The following is an 18,273-nucleotide window of genomic DNA, read 5'->3' as shown; positions in this document are numbered from 1 at the left end:
ATTCAAAATTGAACATCACAACTCTTCTCCTTATAGACCTCAGATGAATGGTGCAGTTGAGGCCGCTAACAAGAACATCAAGAAGATTGTTCAGAAGATGGTCACTACTTACAAAGACTGGCACGAAATGTTACCCTTTGCCTTGCATGGTTACCGTACTACGGTGCGCAGTTCAACCAGGGCAACTCCCTTCTCTCTTGTGTATGGCATGGAAGCAGTTCTCCCCCTGGAAGTGGAGATTCCATCTCTTCGAGTGATCATGGAAGCAAAGTTAACTGAGGCTGAATGGTGTCAAAGTCGGTATGATCAATTGAATTTGATTGAAGAGAAACGTATGGATGCTATGGCTCATGGACAGTTGTATCAAGTGCGAATGAAGAATGCTTTTGACAAGAAAGTCCGACCTCGAGAATTCAAGGAAGGCGAACTTGTATTGAAAAGAAGGATAAGTCAGCAACCCGACCCAAGGGGCAAGTGGACACCTAACTATGAAGGTCCTTATGTTGTCAAGAAGGCTTTCTCTGGTGGTGCTTTGATTCTTACACACATGGATGGTGTTGAACTCCCAAATCCTGTTAATGCCGATATAGTCAAGAAATACTTTGTCTAGAAAGAAAAGAACAGCGTGGTAGGTCGAAAACCCAAAAGGGCGGCCTAGGCAAAAATGCGCTTCCCGGTGGATCGAAAACCCGAAAGGGCGATCCAGGCAAAAGTTAGGGACAAAAAATGAATATGAAAAAGCTCGCTGAGATTGTACGCAACTCAGGCAAGAATGAGCGCCTCGATGAGCCGAAAACCCGAAAGGGCGGTTCATGCAAAAATGAGGTTGATAAAAGACAAGTAACTATATCTGGCAAATCACCATCACCCCTTGGGGCATCTGCAACTGTCAATGATCTTCTTCATCAGAGGCTTCTGTACTTGTGAATTCAAAATTTCTATGAAATGTAGCGGTCATCGTGTTCAATGTATCACCAACCAATAAAATTACCATTTTCCAAGCTTTGTAAATCCGTGAAGCCATGCCTTTGGCTGACTTTCACTCTTCTACATCAATTTGAGCCTTTCTATTGTTTGAAACTCTATTTTTCTTTCCACTTTCAATGCTATATACAAAACATTTTCTTTCTATTTTGATAATGTTAATGTCTGAAACAAACATTTTTGAAAATTGAAAAATCTTTTTCTGTCTATTTTGAAAGCAAACCTGAGCAATAAAGTACATTTCAATGAAACATGCATGAATGAATGAATGTCAATGTCTATTTCAATACATGTTACAAGCAGGTTACTCCCCAGGATGATCTGTGGTCAATGGCAAGAATAAAAAAAAATAGAATGAAAATGAAAAATGAAAAATGAAAAGCTCGCTAAGTTGAAAACCCGAAAGGGCGGCTTAGGCAAAAATGAGCACCCCGCTGATTGACAACCTACGAAGGCAAATCAGGCAAAAATGGGGCAATGAAAAGAATCTTATTCCCCGGTGAATCGAAAACCCGAAAGGGCGGTTCAGGCAAAAGTGGGGTTTGAAAATGAAAAATGAAAAGAATATTGAAAAAGCATTGACCACAGATGCGAGCATCCAATGTTCACCCAGCACTGACACGCCTAGCAACGGCGAACTGTATCCAAGAACCTTCCAAGGGTCCCTCCTTTACAAGTTTTATTGCCCTCAGCCATGGTCTTGATACGTCTCCCAACGACGGTCTCTCCAAAGAGGTTTCCCCCTGTGAATATGTTGCAGCACGAGCCACTACGTGCCCAATCTTCCAATGTTTCGTCTGCCTTTGAAACTTTCTCTGCCAAATTACAAGCCAATCATGCATTTCAAGCATTCATACATGCATAATCATGCATTTTATGTGCTCATACATCCAATAATCTTGCTATACCATACATACAAGTTGCATATCCAACTGTCAGCTGTCAAAATTCAATGTCAATATCCAATGTCAATGTCAAATGTCAATGCCAATGTCAATGTTAATGTCAAATGCCAATGTCAATGTTAATGTTAATGTCAAATGCCAATGTCAAATGCCAATGTCAATGTCAATGTCAATGTTAATGTCAAATGCCAATGTCAATGTCAATGTTAATATCAAATGTCAATGTTAATGTCAAATGCCAATGTCAATGTTAATGTCAAATGCCAATGTCAATGTCAATGTCAATGTTAATGTCAAATGCCAATGTCAATGTCAATGTCAATGTCAATGTCAAATGCCAATGTCCATGTCAATGTCAATGTCAATATCCAATGCCAATGTCAATGCCAATGTCAATGTCAATGTCAATGCCAATGTCAATGTCAATGTCAATGTCAATGCCAATGTCAATGTCAATGTCAATTTCAATTTCCAAGCCAATGTCAATGTCAATGTCAAATTCAACTTTCAATTCAATTCAAATCAATGTCAATTTACTCTTGGGCCAACAAAAATGGTCATGTCTATTTGCAAATCGGGTCAATGACAATTTACCCTCAATTGGTATCTTGTTAAACCAGACTCTCAATTTGTACCTTGTTACTGGTCAAGTGCCAGGTTCGATCCAAAAAAGAACCACTTGTACCTGCTTATATACCTATGCTTCCGGACAAACGGCAAGTTCGATTTGAAGAACAGTTTGTACCCAGCTTATGCTTTGTTATCGGTCAAACGGCAAGTTCGATCTAAAAGAACAGTTTGCACCCTCCCGCATGACGTGGTGATAATCCAACAAGCAAGTTCGATCCAAAGAACAGCTTGTATCAACCCTTTTTGTCTATAGCTCCAGCCAAACGGCCAGTTCGATCCGAAGAACAGTTTGTGTCTGTCTATCTGTTTGTATTTTCAATCAAGTGTCAAGTTCGATCCAAAGAACAGCTTGTATCTGCCTATATGTCTATGTTTCCGATCAAGTGTCAAGTTCGATCCAAAGAACAGCTTGTATCTGCCTATATGTCTATGTTTCCGGTCAAGTGGCAAGTTCGATCCAAAGAACAGCTTGTACCCATCTCTTGTTTGTATCTCTCGGTCAAGTGGCAAGTTCGATCCGAAGAACAGCTTGTACCTGTCTATTTGTTGCCCGTTCTTTCTACCTTGATGTCTATAAATCCCTTGGTGGTGTGACACAGCCCGTAGATTCCGGTTCGATTGTCTTGCATTCATAAATGAAATGTTGCATGGCATTCATGTTTTTGAAAATCTGAAAGCGTATTTTTATGTCCAAAAGCAGTGCAAATGTTAATATTTAAGTATCTTCGTCCCGTCAATTCTAAGACTTCGTCTCTTGACCCTCCGGACAAAGAAACTTAAATAGGGGCAGCTGTTATACCCTAATTTTGGACCTAAAAATACTTGTTCAATTCTTCTTTTCTTGCATTATAAGTCATTTGATATGTCTATGATCAATTGCATCTTTCTCTGCATTTTATTTCAATGTTATTTGCAAAATCCACATAAAAGGGTATTTTAGTCATTTCCTGCATTCAATTCATTTTTATCTTTGAAAATTGTTTGAGTCTTTTAAATTGGTTTGTATAAGCCCTTGTTTCAATCTCATGTCAAAATTCATTTCAAAAATATCAGTTAGGTCATTTTTTAGTCAGTATAGCCCCTAGGGGCATTTTAGTCATTTCATGTGTTAAAACTTCTTTTGATCTTTTTAGAAATTTGTTTGAGTCTTTTCATTTGATTTGAATAAGTCTTCATTTCAATTTTATGTCAAAATCCATTCCAAAAATATCATTTGAGTCATTTTTTGAGTCAGTTTAGCCCCTAGGGGCATTTTAGTCTTTTCATGTGTTAAAACCCTGTTTAAATTCTAAAAATTGTCTCTGAGTCTTTTAATTTGCTTGTATAAGCTTTTGCTTAAATTCCTTGTTAAAAATATTTTAAAATTGCATTTGAGTCGTTTCAAGTCGTTTTAGTCCCTGGGGGCATTTTGGTCATTTCACATAATATTTCTGATTCGTTTTAATCTGCTTTGTTGTTTTTAATCGTCTCGCTTTACGTTAGTTGTCAATTTACTTTTTTTCAATTCAATTTTAGTTTTAATTTTCATTTTAGTCCGCGCACTTTCGTTATTTACATTTTAATCCCTTTTAAGTTTGTTAGAGTCCAAGTGCCATGTGTCCAAATGTTATTGGTCTTTAAAAGTTTGTTACAAGTCAAGTCCATGTGGCATTTCCTCATTGGTCCAAGCATCCCCACATCACCTATATAAGTCAAAGTCTTAATCATTTTTTAGACACTAATTATGACCAATCATTTTTTCACAAAATTCCACAAAAAAAATCACAAAGTTTTTTTTCTTTCTCATTTTTTTCTTTCCCACTTTCTCTCTCCTCTAACAAACTTTTCCTCCACCATAACCAATTTTCAACCACCTACTTCACCACCATAACAACCACAATCCACCACTTCCTCCTCCACAACCAATTTCTCCGACCACCAAACCACCACAATCCACCGTCGTACAACAACGAATTCACCGAACTCGTCCTCAACAATTCCTCAAGGAGCTGCGAAAATCCATTTCCAACAACACAAAGCTTTAGCTCTCGTTCCAGCATCAAAGAAACAACAAATTCATCAAGCCAATTTCTGATTCTCGAACAAAGATTCGAGTACAGCGATAAGGCTTCAGATCGGTATTCAACGCATACAACGAAGCAAAATCCAGAACGAGTTTCGCTTCCAAACGTGAAAAACGTTTCTGGTATTGTTGTTCCTGAGTTACGAACACGCATCCGAAACCAGAAGCAAGAAGAAAGTGAGGCGCAGATCAAAGGAACGGATTAGCAAGAATCACAGCAAGGAAATTCAACACTGAAACGTTGAACAAGGTAAACGCCATATCCTTACGCTTTTACGTGTCTCTGTTTCTGTTTGCGTGTTGTTTGCGAACCTGGTTGCATCAGATTTAGGCCATTCTTGATTTAATTTCGAAAGATATGCTTGAATTTGAATAGAGGAGAGAAAACCGGTTACAAAACTATAAAAATTTGCTTTAGATCGGAGTATTTCGAGACTCGCCGGAATCTGCACTTCTCGCCGGAGAAGATGAAGTTTCCGGCGAGTTGATGAGTTTTCCGGCCAGGCATGAGTTTTCCGGCGAGAATGGGTGAGAGAAGAGAGAATTCGTTTGAGTTGTGAAGAGAGGAAAGAGAAAGACATGAGTAAAATGAGGAGTTGTGAAGAAAAGGACCCTTATATATGTGTATATAGCCCATTTCGAAATTGCTCTTAGGCCCAACGTTTTGTGCTCATTTTTTCCAGATTGCTACGTACACCCCCCCCCCCTTTCCTGCCTGTTCACTATTTTGTTGCTAATTGCACCCCTGCATGTTCAAAAAATCCTTTAAAAATTCTGGAAAAATTCCTATAATTTTGTTTGTACTTTTTGATCAATTTTGACATATTGCATGGCAAGATTGATCAAGAAATACTGGAGAATTATCTTTACTTTGGTTTATTGTTTTTTTCTTTAATTTTTGTTGAAAATCTTGATAAAAAAAACTTGTAAAAATCTTGTGCTTTCTTTTACATTTGTTTTGAGTGATTAAGACTTGTTTCTTGTGACCTTTTGCATGTTGAAAATTGTTAGAGAAAATGCATGTGAAATTGTGAATGATTTGTGTTGTTTTTCATCATATTTTGTGAAGCCTTTTTGCACGTTTTAATTCCAATATCTTGGCTCATGGTAAGTGGTACTCGATGGGTGATCTTAGGGTGTTATTTGTTGCATAATATGTAGTGTTTGGTGCTGTTTTGAATGGGTGATAATTGGTTGCTTAGTTAGCAAGTTATTTGTCATTTTAATATGTGAATTGGTGCAAAAATATACCTAATTTCATATCATGATTCCTTGGCTTATAATTTTCTTGTAACTCTCACATTAGGGCTGACCCCAAAACTCTTTGAAAAAATGTTACAATGTGAGGGTTATGAGTCTTTTGTTTGCTTGGAATTTTGGTATCTTGTTAGATGTATTTTGTCATCTTTCCTTGCCATTTTATCATGTTATCATGCCTCTTTGTCAATCTTTTCTACTATCACATGCCTATTATTACTAACCATTTGTTCACTTGTTGCATACACCATGAGCATTCCATATTCTCATCCCATATTCTCCTTTATCTTCTTGCAATTTAATTTGTACCAAAAATTAGAATGTAATAATTAGGAGTTCTTGTAATATTTTACTTTTATGCCACTTTTAATTTCTTGGCAAAGAGGCCATAGAATGTATCTAGGGTATGATGTAAAGGACAATGGACTCTAATGATGTACACCGACACAAGCACCGACACATGCACACACTTCACTTTAGATAAATAGCTAGAATATGCATGTTTAGATGTATGTTTAGGATTGCATGTTTAGATGTATGTTTAGGCTTTATACTTAGAAAAAACTCAATTTTCCAAAAAAATATAAACAATATCACTCAAACTTTTTTTCATAATAAACCTTGGGGTCCAAAACCCCATTGAATTTTCCTTTTATTTTCTTAATCAAAAATCCAATGAAAATAATCATACTTTGACCATATTTTGCAAATCACTAATCCCACCTCACATTTTCTAAATCTCATGCCCTTGAGGCCTCTTTCTATTCTTCAAAATCCCATTTTCAAATTTAAAATCAACCAACAAAAACAAAAAACATTTTTTGAGAGAGAACTACGGTGGATTTGATCCCTTAAACGGGTACGTAGGCAAGGAACAAAATTCCTTCAATTCAACTAAAATAAAAATCCAAAAACATTCTTCTCCCTCCAATTCTTCACTTAGCAAACTTTAGGTGTAAATATCATTTCAAAATAGCATTTAAAAATAAAGCGCGCGCGTAGAAATTAAAGACGGTTCCTATAGGATACTATAGTCGTTATGGGTGCCTAACACCTTCCCGTAGCGAAAACAACTCCCGGACCTCGATTCTCAAGGGTTTTGCTTACTTTTTCCCTTCCCAAGAAAAAATAAGATATCACCGGTTTAAAAGGTTCAAACGTAATCAATGTTTGACACCCGAAAAACCAAGATAAAACAAACCTAACATCTTTTCATGATTCAATCATCAAATTCGGTCTTAAACCTAATTCCCAATTCTCACCAAAACTTAACCTAATCATGCCAAATTCATCCTATAGAATCATACCCTTAATAGTAATGAAAATTAGTCTCACCCTTACCTTGTAATTGCAGAATCGATAGCCTCTCCCTCTGGTTCTCCTATTCTGACTTTTCTCCCTTTTCTCCAAAAGCGTTTCACGTAAAAACGTTTCCCACTTATGTCTGTATTATTTATTTACTCTTATTACTCATCTCACCTATAAACTTACTCTTTCCACCTCACAGCCTAACTTCTAATATTTTTATTTTATTCCTAATATCTTATTTTATTTAATAATAAAATAAGTCACACCAACATAACAACTTCACAATATCCTATACTCCACATAATTTCTTCATAAATCGTATAACTTACTCAAATCATAAATCACATAAATTACTCAAATTATAAATCATATAAGCATATATTTATAAATATATTCTAAACTTCATTGAATTAATTAAATAGTTAAGACGGGCGTTACACGGAGTATCAACATCAATCACCTGTTGCACAGTGTGTACAATAGGGTCAGTAACAACAGTAGTCACCTGAGGCATAGCAGTGGACACAGGAATCTGTCCTTGACCAGCAACACCAGAGACACCAGCAGCAGTATTAGGAGAGTAGTAAGCTGAGAGGCCATAAGGACCGCCGTTGGGCATAACAAAGCGAGCATCAGTAGCCACAGTAGACAGTGGGATAGAGGGAATCACCTCAGCAGTAACTGGAACAGAAGTGGCTGGTTGCTCCTGTGCAGCCATCATAGCAGACATAGCGTCATGTGCCTTGGCCAAATCTTCTTTCATAGCAGCCAATTCGGCACGGAGCTGAGCATTTTCCTCTTCAAAGTTAGCCATCATTCTTCTCTTGTGAACTCTTGTTTGATGAATTCTGTCTGGTTGGTAGACTTTGCGAACACGAGCCACTTTTCAGACTGCGGCGGACAAAACCAGGAGGCGATGAGCACGAGGGAAGTTTTTTGTGACCAATGAATGCATATGATGCATGAAATGTGTTAATGCGTATGCAAAAAGACTCTTTTTGTGTTATCGAAGGGTTTTAGACAAATTATAAACTTGTAAACATTACTAAACAGCAATTAACATAAACGGGAAACAAACAACCAACATATAGTTTTACGAAACAATTTCAACATAAGCAAATGGAAATAAAACAGGAAATGGAAGTCCTCAAGCATAAGAAGTGGAAGCATCATCCTCAGACTCAGACTCATAGTCGCAGTATCGTGCATAGAAGTCATGGGCACTCCTAGCCCTCTTGGAGTCTCTCATAAGCAATCTATCTTTCTCCTCAATCTCTCTCCTAGCCTTAGCTAACTCTTTCTTCAGTGTCAAGACCTCATGAGTCTTCTGCTCATCCTTTCCATCCAAACTCATGATCAAGTTCTCAGCCTCATAGTATCTAGCCCTCCACTGATGCTTCTCCCGACTCTCCATAGCTAGATGCTCCTGATACATCTCCTGGGTAGGTGGGAGTAGAGGCAAAGGCATGGTAGGAATAGATGCAGACACATATCTCATAGAGGGGTAAGGCATACCAATCTCCTCAGCTTGGTTTATCACCCACTGTGTATAGGCCTCATGAGCAATACCAGACCTCACACCCATGTGCTTCGCCTCTTTCTTCCGAAGCTTAGTCCAAGCTTCCATGAAATCCTCTCTAATCCCCGTGGGAGCGTTGGAGTAGTGAAAGAAATAAGGAACTGTAGCAAGATTGATGGGCTTATCTTTCATCGGGAAACCAAATTGTCGCAAAGCAAGCTCCGGGTTATAATTAATTCCACCCCGGGTACCAAGAAGAGGTACATTAAGAAACTTTCCACCACCAAAGATAATTTCCTTAACCCTAGAAGCGGGAGTGAGCCAAACCACTTCATTAGGAGTGAGAGCCATAATCCTCTGTGAAATAGACCAATTCTCCGGATTGTCGTGGAAAGACTCCGGAAGGTGCGAAATAAACCACCTATAGAGGAGAGGCACACAACAAAGAATGTAGCCACGACCCTTGCCGGAACGATCATGAATAGCATGGTATGTGTCAGCTAGCAAAGTAGGAACCGGATTCTTGGAGTGGAAGATCATAATAGCATTCATGTCCACGAAGCCATCAAGATTCGGAAAGAGAATAAGCCCATAGATGAGAAGTGCAAGAGTAGCCTCAAGAGTGTCCTGACAAGTGGTATTGAGGTTGGCTTTCCCAAGAAGATACTCTGAAGTGAACCCTCGGGTACGTGCCTTAGTGACAAGATTCTTGGAGACATCGGTGGTCTTGAGATAGAGATCCTTAGCAATAACTAATGGAGTAATAGGAGGCTCAAGTCCTGAGAAAGATACCCCCTTAGCAATAGACAGATCCATCAAGGAAGAATAAGCCTCTAGAGTAGGCACCAACTGAAAGTTCGGAAAAGTGAAGCACCGATAGTCCCGATCATAGAATTGCACTAGGGTGTGCACAAGCTTCTCATCCACATTAGTCTGGAGAATAGTAAGTAAAGCCCCGTAACGACGTCGGAAACCAGTCAAATCCTCAATCTTGAGTGCCAAATCTCTCAAACTAGCCAAATCCACTTCCTTGAACTTGTAGGAATTAGTCCTCTTCATTCCTACAATGTTTACAAATTTAACTTGTCTAAGCCCTTCGATAACAATGCATGGAAAAAAGTTTATGCATGTATGCATGTATGCATGAATGCATGATTATGTTCAAGTTCGGAGAAAACATGGTGGGTTGAAGTTCAAAGTTGAGGAGTCATGGGTGGACACGGTGTCCGGTGAAACTAGGGCTTTAGGATAATAGTAACCGGGTTCTAAAAAGGTTCCCAAGTTGCAACCTCTCCGACGTATCTCATGGTGTCACGAGACAACACTCGCTCCATGATTATACGTGGAAGGTCTAACTTGAGTGTAGTATCGCGTGACGACTAAAACTCGAGACAACACTCGGTTTAGCCTCCGCACTACGTCCTAGAAAATGGCCATGGATGGGTTTGGTTATCTACGGTTCATAGCGTCATAGAACAATTAAGAGTAAAGTGCCTAAACGCGACAACACGCGCCGACAACATCACCCCTAAAATGTCTCAGCTATGTGGGATTGATCGCATAATCCAAAACACGAGGCAACCCCCGGAATGAATTGTCGATTATATCCCCCCTAAATCCTAAGTTCACTCAGCCCGGGTGCAGGACTTTTGATATTCTCACCCCACACGTTTGCAAGAAATTAAACATTTATTCACATAGGAAAGTAAGTAAAAGAAACAAGTAAAAAATACAAGCGCAAGCGTGGAAATAAAGACTAGGCGTAACTCTCGAATCTCCCCAGTGAAGTCGCCAGCTGTTTTATCTTGGTTTTCGGGTGTCAAACATTGATTACGTTTGAACCTTTTAAACCGGTGATATCTTATTTTTTCTTGGGAAGGGAAAAAGTGAGCAAAACCCTTGAGAATCGAGGTCCGGGAGTTGTTTTCGCTACGGGAAGGTGTTAGGCACCCATAACGACTATAGTATCCTATAGGAACCGTCTTTAATTTCTACGTGCGCGCTTTATTTTTAAATGCTATTTTGAAAGTAATTATTAAACCTAAGAATGTTCTAAGTGAAGAATTGGAGGGAGAAGAATGTGTTTGGATTTTTATTTTAGTTGAATTGAAGGAATTTTGTTCCTTGCCTACGTACCCGTTTAAGGGATCAAATCCACCGTAGTTCTCTCTCAAAAAAATGTTTTTGTTTTTGTTGGTTGATTTTAAGTTTGAAAATGGAGTTTTGAAGAATAGAAAGAGGCCTCAAGGGCATGAGATTAGGGAATTGTGAGGTTGAATTAGTGATTTGCAAAAGAAGTCAAATATGATTATTTTTCATTGAAGTTTGATTAAGAAAATAAAAGGAAAATTCAACGGGGTTTCGACCCCAAGGTTTATTATGAAAAATGTTGGAGTGAAGTTTGTTCAAGTTTTTTGGGAAAATGATTTTTCTAAGTATAAAGCCTAAACATTCATCTAAACATACAATCCTAAACATACATCTAAACATGCATATTCTAACTATATAGTGATGTGTGTGCATGTGTCGGTGCTTGTGTCGGTGTACATCATTAGAGTCCATTGTCCTTTACATCATATCCTAGATACATTCCATGGCCTCTTTGCCAAGAAAATTAAAAGTGCATAAAGGAAAAATATTACAAAACTCCTAAGTGTTTACATTCTAACTTTGGTACAAATTAAATTGCAAGAAAGAAATAGGGATGAATATGGGATGAAATGGAGATGCTTATGAAATGATGAAACATGAAATGAAAGGAGTTAGTAGCACATGACAATATCAAAGGAAATAAAGCAAGAGAAATATTAGAACATAAAGGATAGAAAATAAACCAAAATAAAGGCAAAAAGAGTGCAAACATGACTAAAATTTGTTCATAGAATGCAAGAACCATATGACCTATAATTCTCACATTCCAATACATTTTAAAGGTTTAGAATCAAATCTTGGAATGGGAATTAAGGCAACATGATTTAATTGGCATCTTAGAACAAATTTTAAGCATATTTGCATTATCTATTTACACAAGTAACTTGTAACCTAAGCAATTAACCAAGATTCACAATTATGCAACAATATCAAACACAAACAGTGGCTAAAGCTCCCTCAAATCAAGTGACATAGGTCACAAATGTTCATCAAGCAATTGGGATTGAAATCAAGCAAAGTTTCACTCATTTTTAGCACAAAATACCACAAAATAGTAAGAAAACCAACACATCCTTTTTTACCAATTCTCATTATGTAAAATTAACACTAAAAGAGCACAAATTTATCAAGAAACACTCATGAATTTTTTGGAATTTTTTAAAGAATTTTTGATCACAAGAACATGTAAAATTTTCACAAGATTTAACAAATATAATAAACCAAAGGAAAAAAAAAACTACTTATTTTTTTATCCAAATTCAACACACAACAGCATCACAAGAAAATCAAGAAACTAGTCAAAAACACATGAGAAATTAATTGGAATTTTTGACCAAGTTTTTGAGCATGCAAGGGTGCAAAGAGTAGAAATAGCGCGTAAAATAGCAAAAAAAGAAGAAAAACACAGGATCTGCAAGGAAAGGCCCAAGTCCAAAGGCTGAGTTGGATCTGGACGATCCAACTGCTTTACAGCCGTCAGATTGATCCAGTCCTTCACAAACCCTAGATCCAACGGTGGTTAATCGCACAACACATGATAAGCCTAAACAGGCACAGATCTGGACCGTACACATGATCATGCAGCAAGATCAACGGTTTTAAGAGTGAGGGAGCACAGAGGTGCAGCGCACGCGCGCGCGTGGGAATAAGCAGGGAGTATATAAGTTCGAACACAAGCCAAACACCACAAAACCAAAAGGATTTCTCTCTCTAACAATGAGTTTAGAGAGGGACACTCTGCAAACAGACGAACGGAGAAGAAGGTGGGGGACGGTGGTCGGAGCTGCTCCGACGCGGTGGTCGGCCGTAGCGCCGCCGCGTCGGAGCCTTTTTTATCTCTTTTTTTTTAAAACTTTATACCAAAAGCTTCGTCTCCTCCTCCTCCATTCGAATCCGGTGCTAGATTTTCACAAACATGCTTCAAACGGTACAGATCTAGGTTCCAAAGATTCAAAGTAAAAACTAAAAAAAGAAGGACAAGATCGTTACCTTTACGAAATCGGCGAAAAGAAATAGAGAACTTCGAAGGATTCTGGAAATCTTTCACCCTTGCTTCTTGCTCGCGACAGTGTCCGATCTGGATATTGTTTCTTCCTCCTTTTCTCTGCGTCCTTATGTCGATGCTTTTGATTCTGAGTCACTTTGTTCGATTCAGTGTTGAGAACGAATTTGAACTTGTGTTCTTGTGCTGGAATTTGATTTCGAATCTCTGTGCTGGAATTGAGTTCGAATTTCTGTGTTCTTGGTGTTTTTTTGTGGAGTTGAATGGAATTTTGGTATTATGGTGATTCTGTGATGTTGAATGTGAAAGATTGTGATGAGAATTGATGAATTCTGTGATGAATTAGGGTTTGAACATGATGAAATTGTTCATCGTGTTCTTGAGTCTTTCTGGTTTTTTCTGCGTTTTGATCTGTTTTGCTGTGGAGAGAGAATGAAATTCTGTTTCTGGTGATTTTTTGGGGAATGTGCAGAATGAGAAAAATTGTTGACCCTTTGACTGATGAGGTGGCCTTTTATAGGCTGCCACTTGTGAATGTTGGACCAATAGAATAGTGACACATGGATTGGACTTGTAACTGACTGGACAAGTGACAAACTGACACGTGGCACTGGACTCAACAAACTTTGGGACTAAATTGCAAATGACTAAAGATAAAGGACTGAAATGCAAAAGATGACAAAAAAGGACTTAAAAATAATTAATAATAAAATTGGTAAAAGACGTAATTTGGAAATAAACGTAAAGTGAAACGATTAAAATTGGCAAAACGGACTAAAACGAACAAATGGCCTAAATGAGGTACTTTAAAGTAACCTCTCTCTGCCAAAATTTCGTGTGAAATGACCAAAATGCCCCTGGGGCTAAAACGACTAAAAATGACTCGAATGCAATTTAAAAAATGGATTTTTAACAGAAATTGAATCAAAGACTCATACAAGCAAAATTGAAAAGACTCAGAGACAATTTTTAGGATTTAAACAGGGCTTTAACACATGAAAAGACTAAAATGCCCCTAGGGGCAAAACTGACTCAAAATGAATTCAAATGCAATTTTTTTTAAAATGGATTTTGACATAGAATGAAGCAGAGACTTATTCACACCACTTGAAAAGACTCAAACAAAATTTTGAAAGACTGAGAGGCATTTTTGACATAGGAAAATGACTAAAATACCCTTGCATGTGAATTTTGCAAATAACATTGAAATAAAATGCAGAGAGAGATGCAATTGATCAGAGACATATCAAATGGCTTGAAATGCAAGAAAGGAAAAATTGATTAGTATTTTTAGGTCCAAAATTAGGGTATAACAGCCTCTATCTATTTTCTTCTCAAATGAACAAATGTGGTAAAACCCTATTTCTCTACTAACATTAGTTTATATAGGCTCCCTTAATTGGGCTTAATTCACAATCTTAATGGGCCTAACCCATTTTTATTCTAACCCCAAAATGTTATTACTCACTTAACGGTAAAATATATCATTAACGGTCGCTTAATAAATAATTACTACACTCTCTCTAGTAACTTGGTGAAATATTAACTCTCACTAAGCACTAAAAATAATCTTCAACTAAATTACAAAATTACCCTTACTCTCAAAATGACCAAAATGCCCCTAAGTCCAAAATGACTAAAATACCCTTCTAACACCGATTTCTACGATCCCCGACCAAAAATACACACATAATCAAATAATCACATAAGATTACATATAACACACATAAAATAAATAATAAAATAAATCTAGCAAAAATCGGGCTGTTACAAGCTTCACCTCTGTCGAGCACCCTCAAGCCAACGGCCTCGCTGAGGCTGCAAATAGGGTCATTCTACGAGGGATACGAAGAAGGCTAGACGCGGCCAAAACTGTAACACCCACAACTGACGAGGACAGGGGAATAGTCGCCAGTGCACAAGGCACGACAATGAGCGGCTCCCGACAGTTTCTAGAGGAACCGAATCACATCGGAATGAGAGGGATCCTGAGGCCGTGTAGGTATGGGACTACATGGTTGAAGGAAGGCTTATAAGAATTGTTTGGTACTACCTATATCAACAAGATGCATCTTCTTTTCGGTAGCTCATTCCATAAGAACTCCATAGTTAAGCGTGCTTGACTTGGAGCAATTTTGGGATGGGTGACCTATTGGGAAGTTTCCCGGTAAGCATGCGAGTGAGGACAAAGCATGCTGAAAAGACTCGTGTTGGTTTGTGGGGTCAGTCGGCAATCCTGAAAGCAGTATGGGATGTCTCAAAAACCCAGTGGGCTGAAGAGTTTAACGCGGTCCTCTGGGCCTATAGAACACCCAGTGGGCTGAAGAGTTTCACGCGGTCCTCTGGGCCTATAGAACTACTCCCCACTCCACCACTGGCGAGTCAACTTTTCGGCTCACATACGGGACGGAAGCAGTCATACCAATTGAGTTAACAGAACTCACATGGCGAACTGACGCCAACACCGACTTCCCGGCCAACAAGGCGAATCTACGCGAAGAGCTCGAATTTGTCGACGAAGTCAGAACAAACGCTGCCTTGCGGGAAGCAGTGCTAAAACAAAAAATAGCCGCTCGCCACAGCAAGAAAGTCATAAAGAGAGAATTCAAAGTAGGCGACCTCGTTCTCCGATGAAACCAGAAGGATACTGAAGAGGGTAAACTCGCCGCCAACTGGGACGCACCCTACAGAATCCGAATGAAAACTGGGACGGGGGCTTACGGACTCGAAGATCTCCATCAAAACACAATTCCAAGGACTTGGAATGCCGAAAAACTCACAAAATATTACACTTAGATGGCAGACAATGCCAATTTACTCTAATGTACATACATAGTTCTACACAGTGAACTTCTCGCTCTCCTAATGAGCAAGTAAACGGAAGAGGAAAGTCATGCCACTCTGAATCCAAAAAGAAAAAGGATGAGAGAACTTTACACAACAAATTCTCTTACTCCTCAGTATGTACGCTTACCGCTGCGACATCGCTGCTCGACAAGTTAGGTAGAACCCCAGCTCGCGATGGGTGATTCACGCCTCAGTGCGTTGGACTTAGAATGATTTCTTCGTTCATCCGCTGTTACACGTCTGAAACACAACTTTGGACACACGTTCAGATAAACGTTCTCTTAGATGTGCAATACTTCTAACTAATACTCCGCATAACAGTTAGAACTCTCCTGCCCGAACTCTTCCTTGAAAAACAACGCAAAGGTAAAACTTTCCAAGCAAAGTGACTAAGTACCTGGGAAGAAACAGGCGAAACATTGATTTTAACAAGTCAACGCAGTAAGATCGCAGGCGGACATGCAAAACTCTTCAACCATTAATTCACTACGTCGAAATAATGACTGCCGGGGGGTAGGCCATCCCACCTCGACTGACTTACATCAATTCAAGACTCGTCACCCAAAAGGCGAGCATCGAAAAGAGCTTGGAAAATATCACATTTTGTAAAGCATACAAGATAAACAGTTCGCTGTCAAACAAATACTTCAACAGTATAAAAAAGCCTCGCACGACGAGCAATCAAATTCAAAACATTATGCTTGGAAGTAAATCATGCATTTTCAAACAAGTATAAATGAAAACAAGCAAAAGGAATACGAGCCACAAAGGACCGTATAATGTCAATGGCGCAAAGGTCGGTCAAATGAAAGCAAAAAATTACAGGGCAACATTAGCCCGGGCTTTTTAAACATGCCCATCATCATCTTGGCAACGATCTCGCCGTCCCTAACATACTTCAGAAAATGGAGCCCGTCCACGCGGAACTGCACACCAGGGTTCACCACCTTATGTTGTTCTATAGCATTGTCAAAACCATGACGTGCAGCACCCACAAGGTTCCTCTCCAATTCCTCGAGCTTGTATACCAATGCAGGACGAGCTAGCACTGTTGTGTCTTCAGTTTTGTCCTCACCAGGTTTGGAGGCATCATGGAGAGCATCCTCAAGGACCTTCTTCTCAGCAACAAATCTGGCCCAGACCTCTTCCAGCTCACGTTGACAGCGAGATGCCGATTCCGCTTTTCGCTTCAAGAAAGCAATCATCTCATCTTTCTCTGAAGCACCTTTTTTCAGAGTGACCAGATCGGTTTCCATGTCAGCCAGCTTCTTGGCCATTTCACCTCGCTCGCGAGCGATAGCATCGGAACGTACCGCATCCTCCGTATAAGCATTGTTGAGAAAAACAGCAACCTCCAGGGCCCTCATAGCACTCACAACTCCCTCTGTAACCGCACGGGACTGGCTGGCGGGCCCCAAATCATGAATTGCCTTCAGTTCGGAGTCCCCAAGGTAGAGCGACGCTTGAGGGCCGAAACGGTCCGACCGCGACCACACCTTAGGAAGCTGAAACAAACCTTCGTCAACCGGACAAACCCCTTGTTGAAGGACCACAGTTTGAGATTAGACATGTTTTTCTTTGTCAAGAGTTGCGACCCTCTTCCTCTTGAGGGGAACCTCTTCTTCCTCTGCAGGCTCATCAACCACCCTAACAAGAAATCAGGCGTCTGCCGTTCGCTCTCGCTGTTCAGCTCTCTTCCTGTTACTACTACCCTAACTGGCGACTTTTTGGCTGGCTTTGTTCACCAGGGAACGATTGTTGGACATTTTTCATGCACGTGAAAATAGAAGCAAATCGTTAGTCAAAATATCAACTAAGCAGAAAGACAAGAAAACAACTGTTCCAGCATACCTAAAAGGACCATGGGATTCTTAGAAAACACCAAAGACTGGGTTACCATCCTCAGCGACCACCTCCGACCGAGAAAAAGATCTCACAAACTCAATGATCCTAGCAAGACTTGTCTGGTCACGATCAATCAACCTATCATAATCACGTCTATACATGGAAGGTTCGTGCTTGAGATGATCGCGACTCCAACAGAAATGGAAACATGGGACACGCGCTGACACAACGCCGACTTCCTTATGAAGGTGTTCTACCACTTTCAGAACACTATTGATTGCGCCCTCAGTCTGAGGTCTTACCAGAAAGAACCTCTCATGAAACCTGGAAGCACCAATGCTAAAGGCTTCAAATAAAGGCGTACGCTGGCGAAAAGATACCCAATTGCATCCGCCGTCTCTGTCCAAACTTCGCTTAATGGCAAAGACGGTAAAGAAAAGATCTTTGGTAGCTGCGAGTTGTAGGAAATGGCACACCAATTCAAAAGCCATCAAATAGGCAAAGGAATCCGGCCTCAATTGGGAAGGGCACACTTCCAACCACTCGAAGACGCTTACCTGGAAAGGGAAGCCTAATGCCCACCTCCTTGAAAACTACCTCATAGATAGGGATGCAATATCTCGGGAAGCGCGAGCATATCCTATCCGCGACCCATGGGAGAAAAATTTCCCAATCTTCCCTCCTCCCTATCGGTAGTGCGGAACTATTCCTGCGCCATCAGACGAGAAATGGGACGATGTTTCCAAGGCTTTCTTTCCTACCA

This window comes from Medicago sativa, chromosome 3, assembly GCF_051527215.1.
Source record: "Medicago sativa cultivar Bolivia chromosome 3, Bolivia_mono, whole genome shotgun sequence".
In the NCBI taxonomy this organism is placed as follows: domain Eukaryota; kingdom Viridiplantae; phylum Streptophyta; class Magnoliopsida; order Fabales; family Fabaceae; genus Medicago; species Medicago sativa.
Note: the sequence above shows the minus strand (reverse complement) of the source record.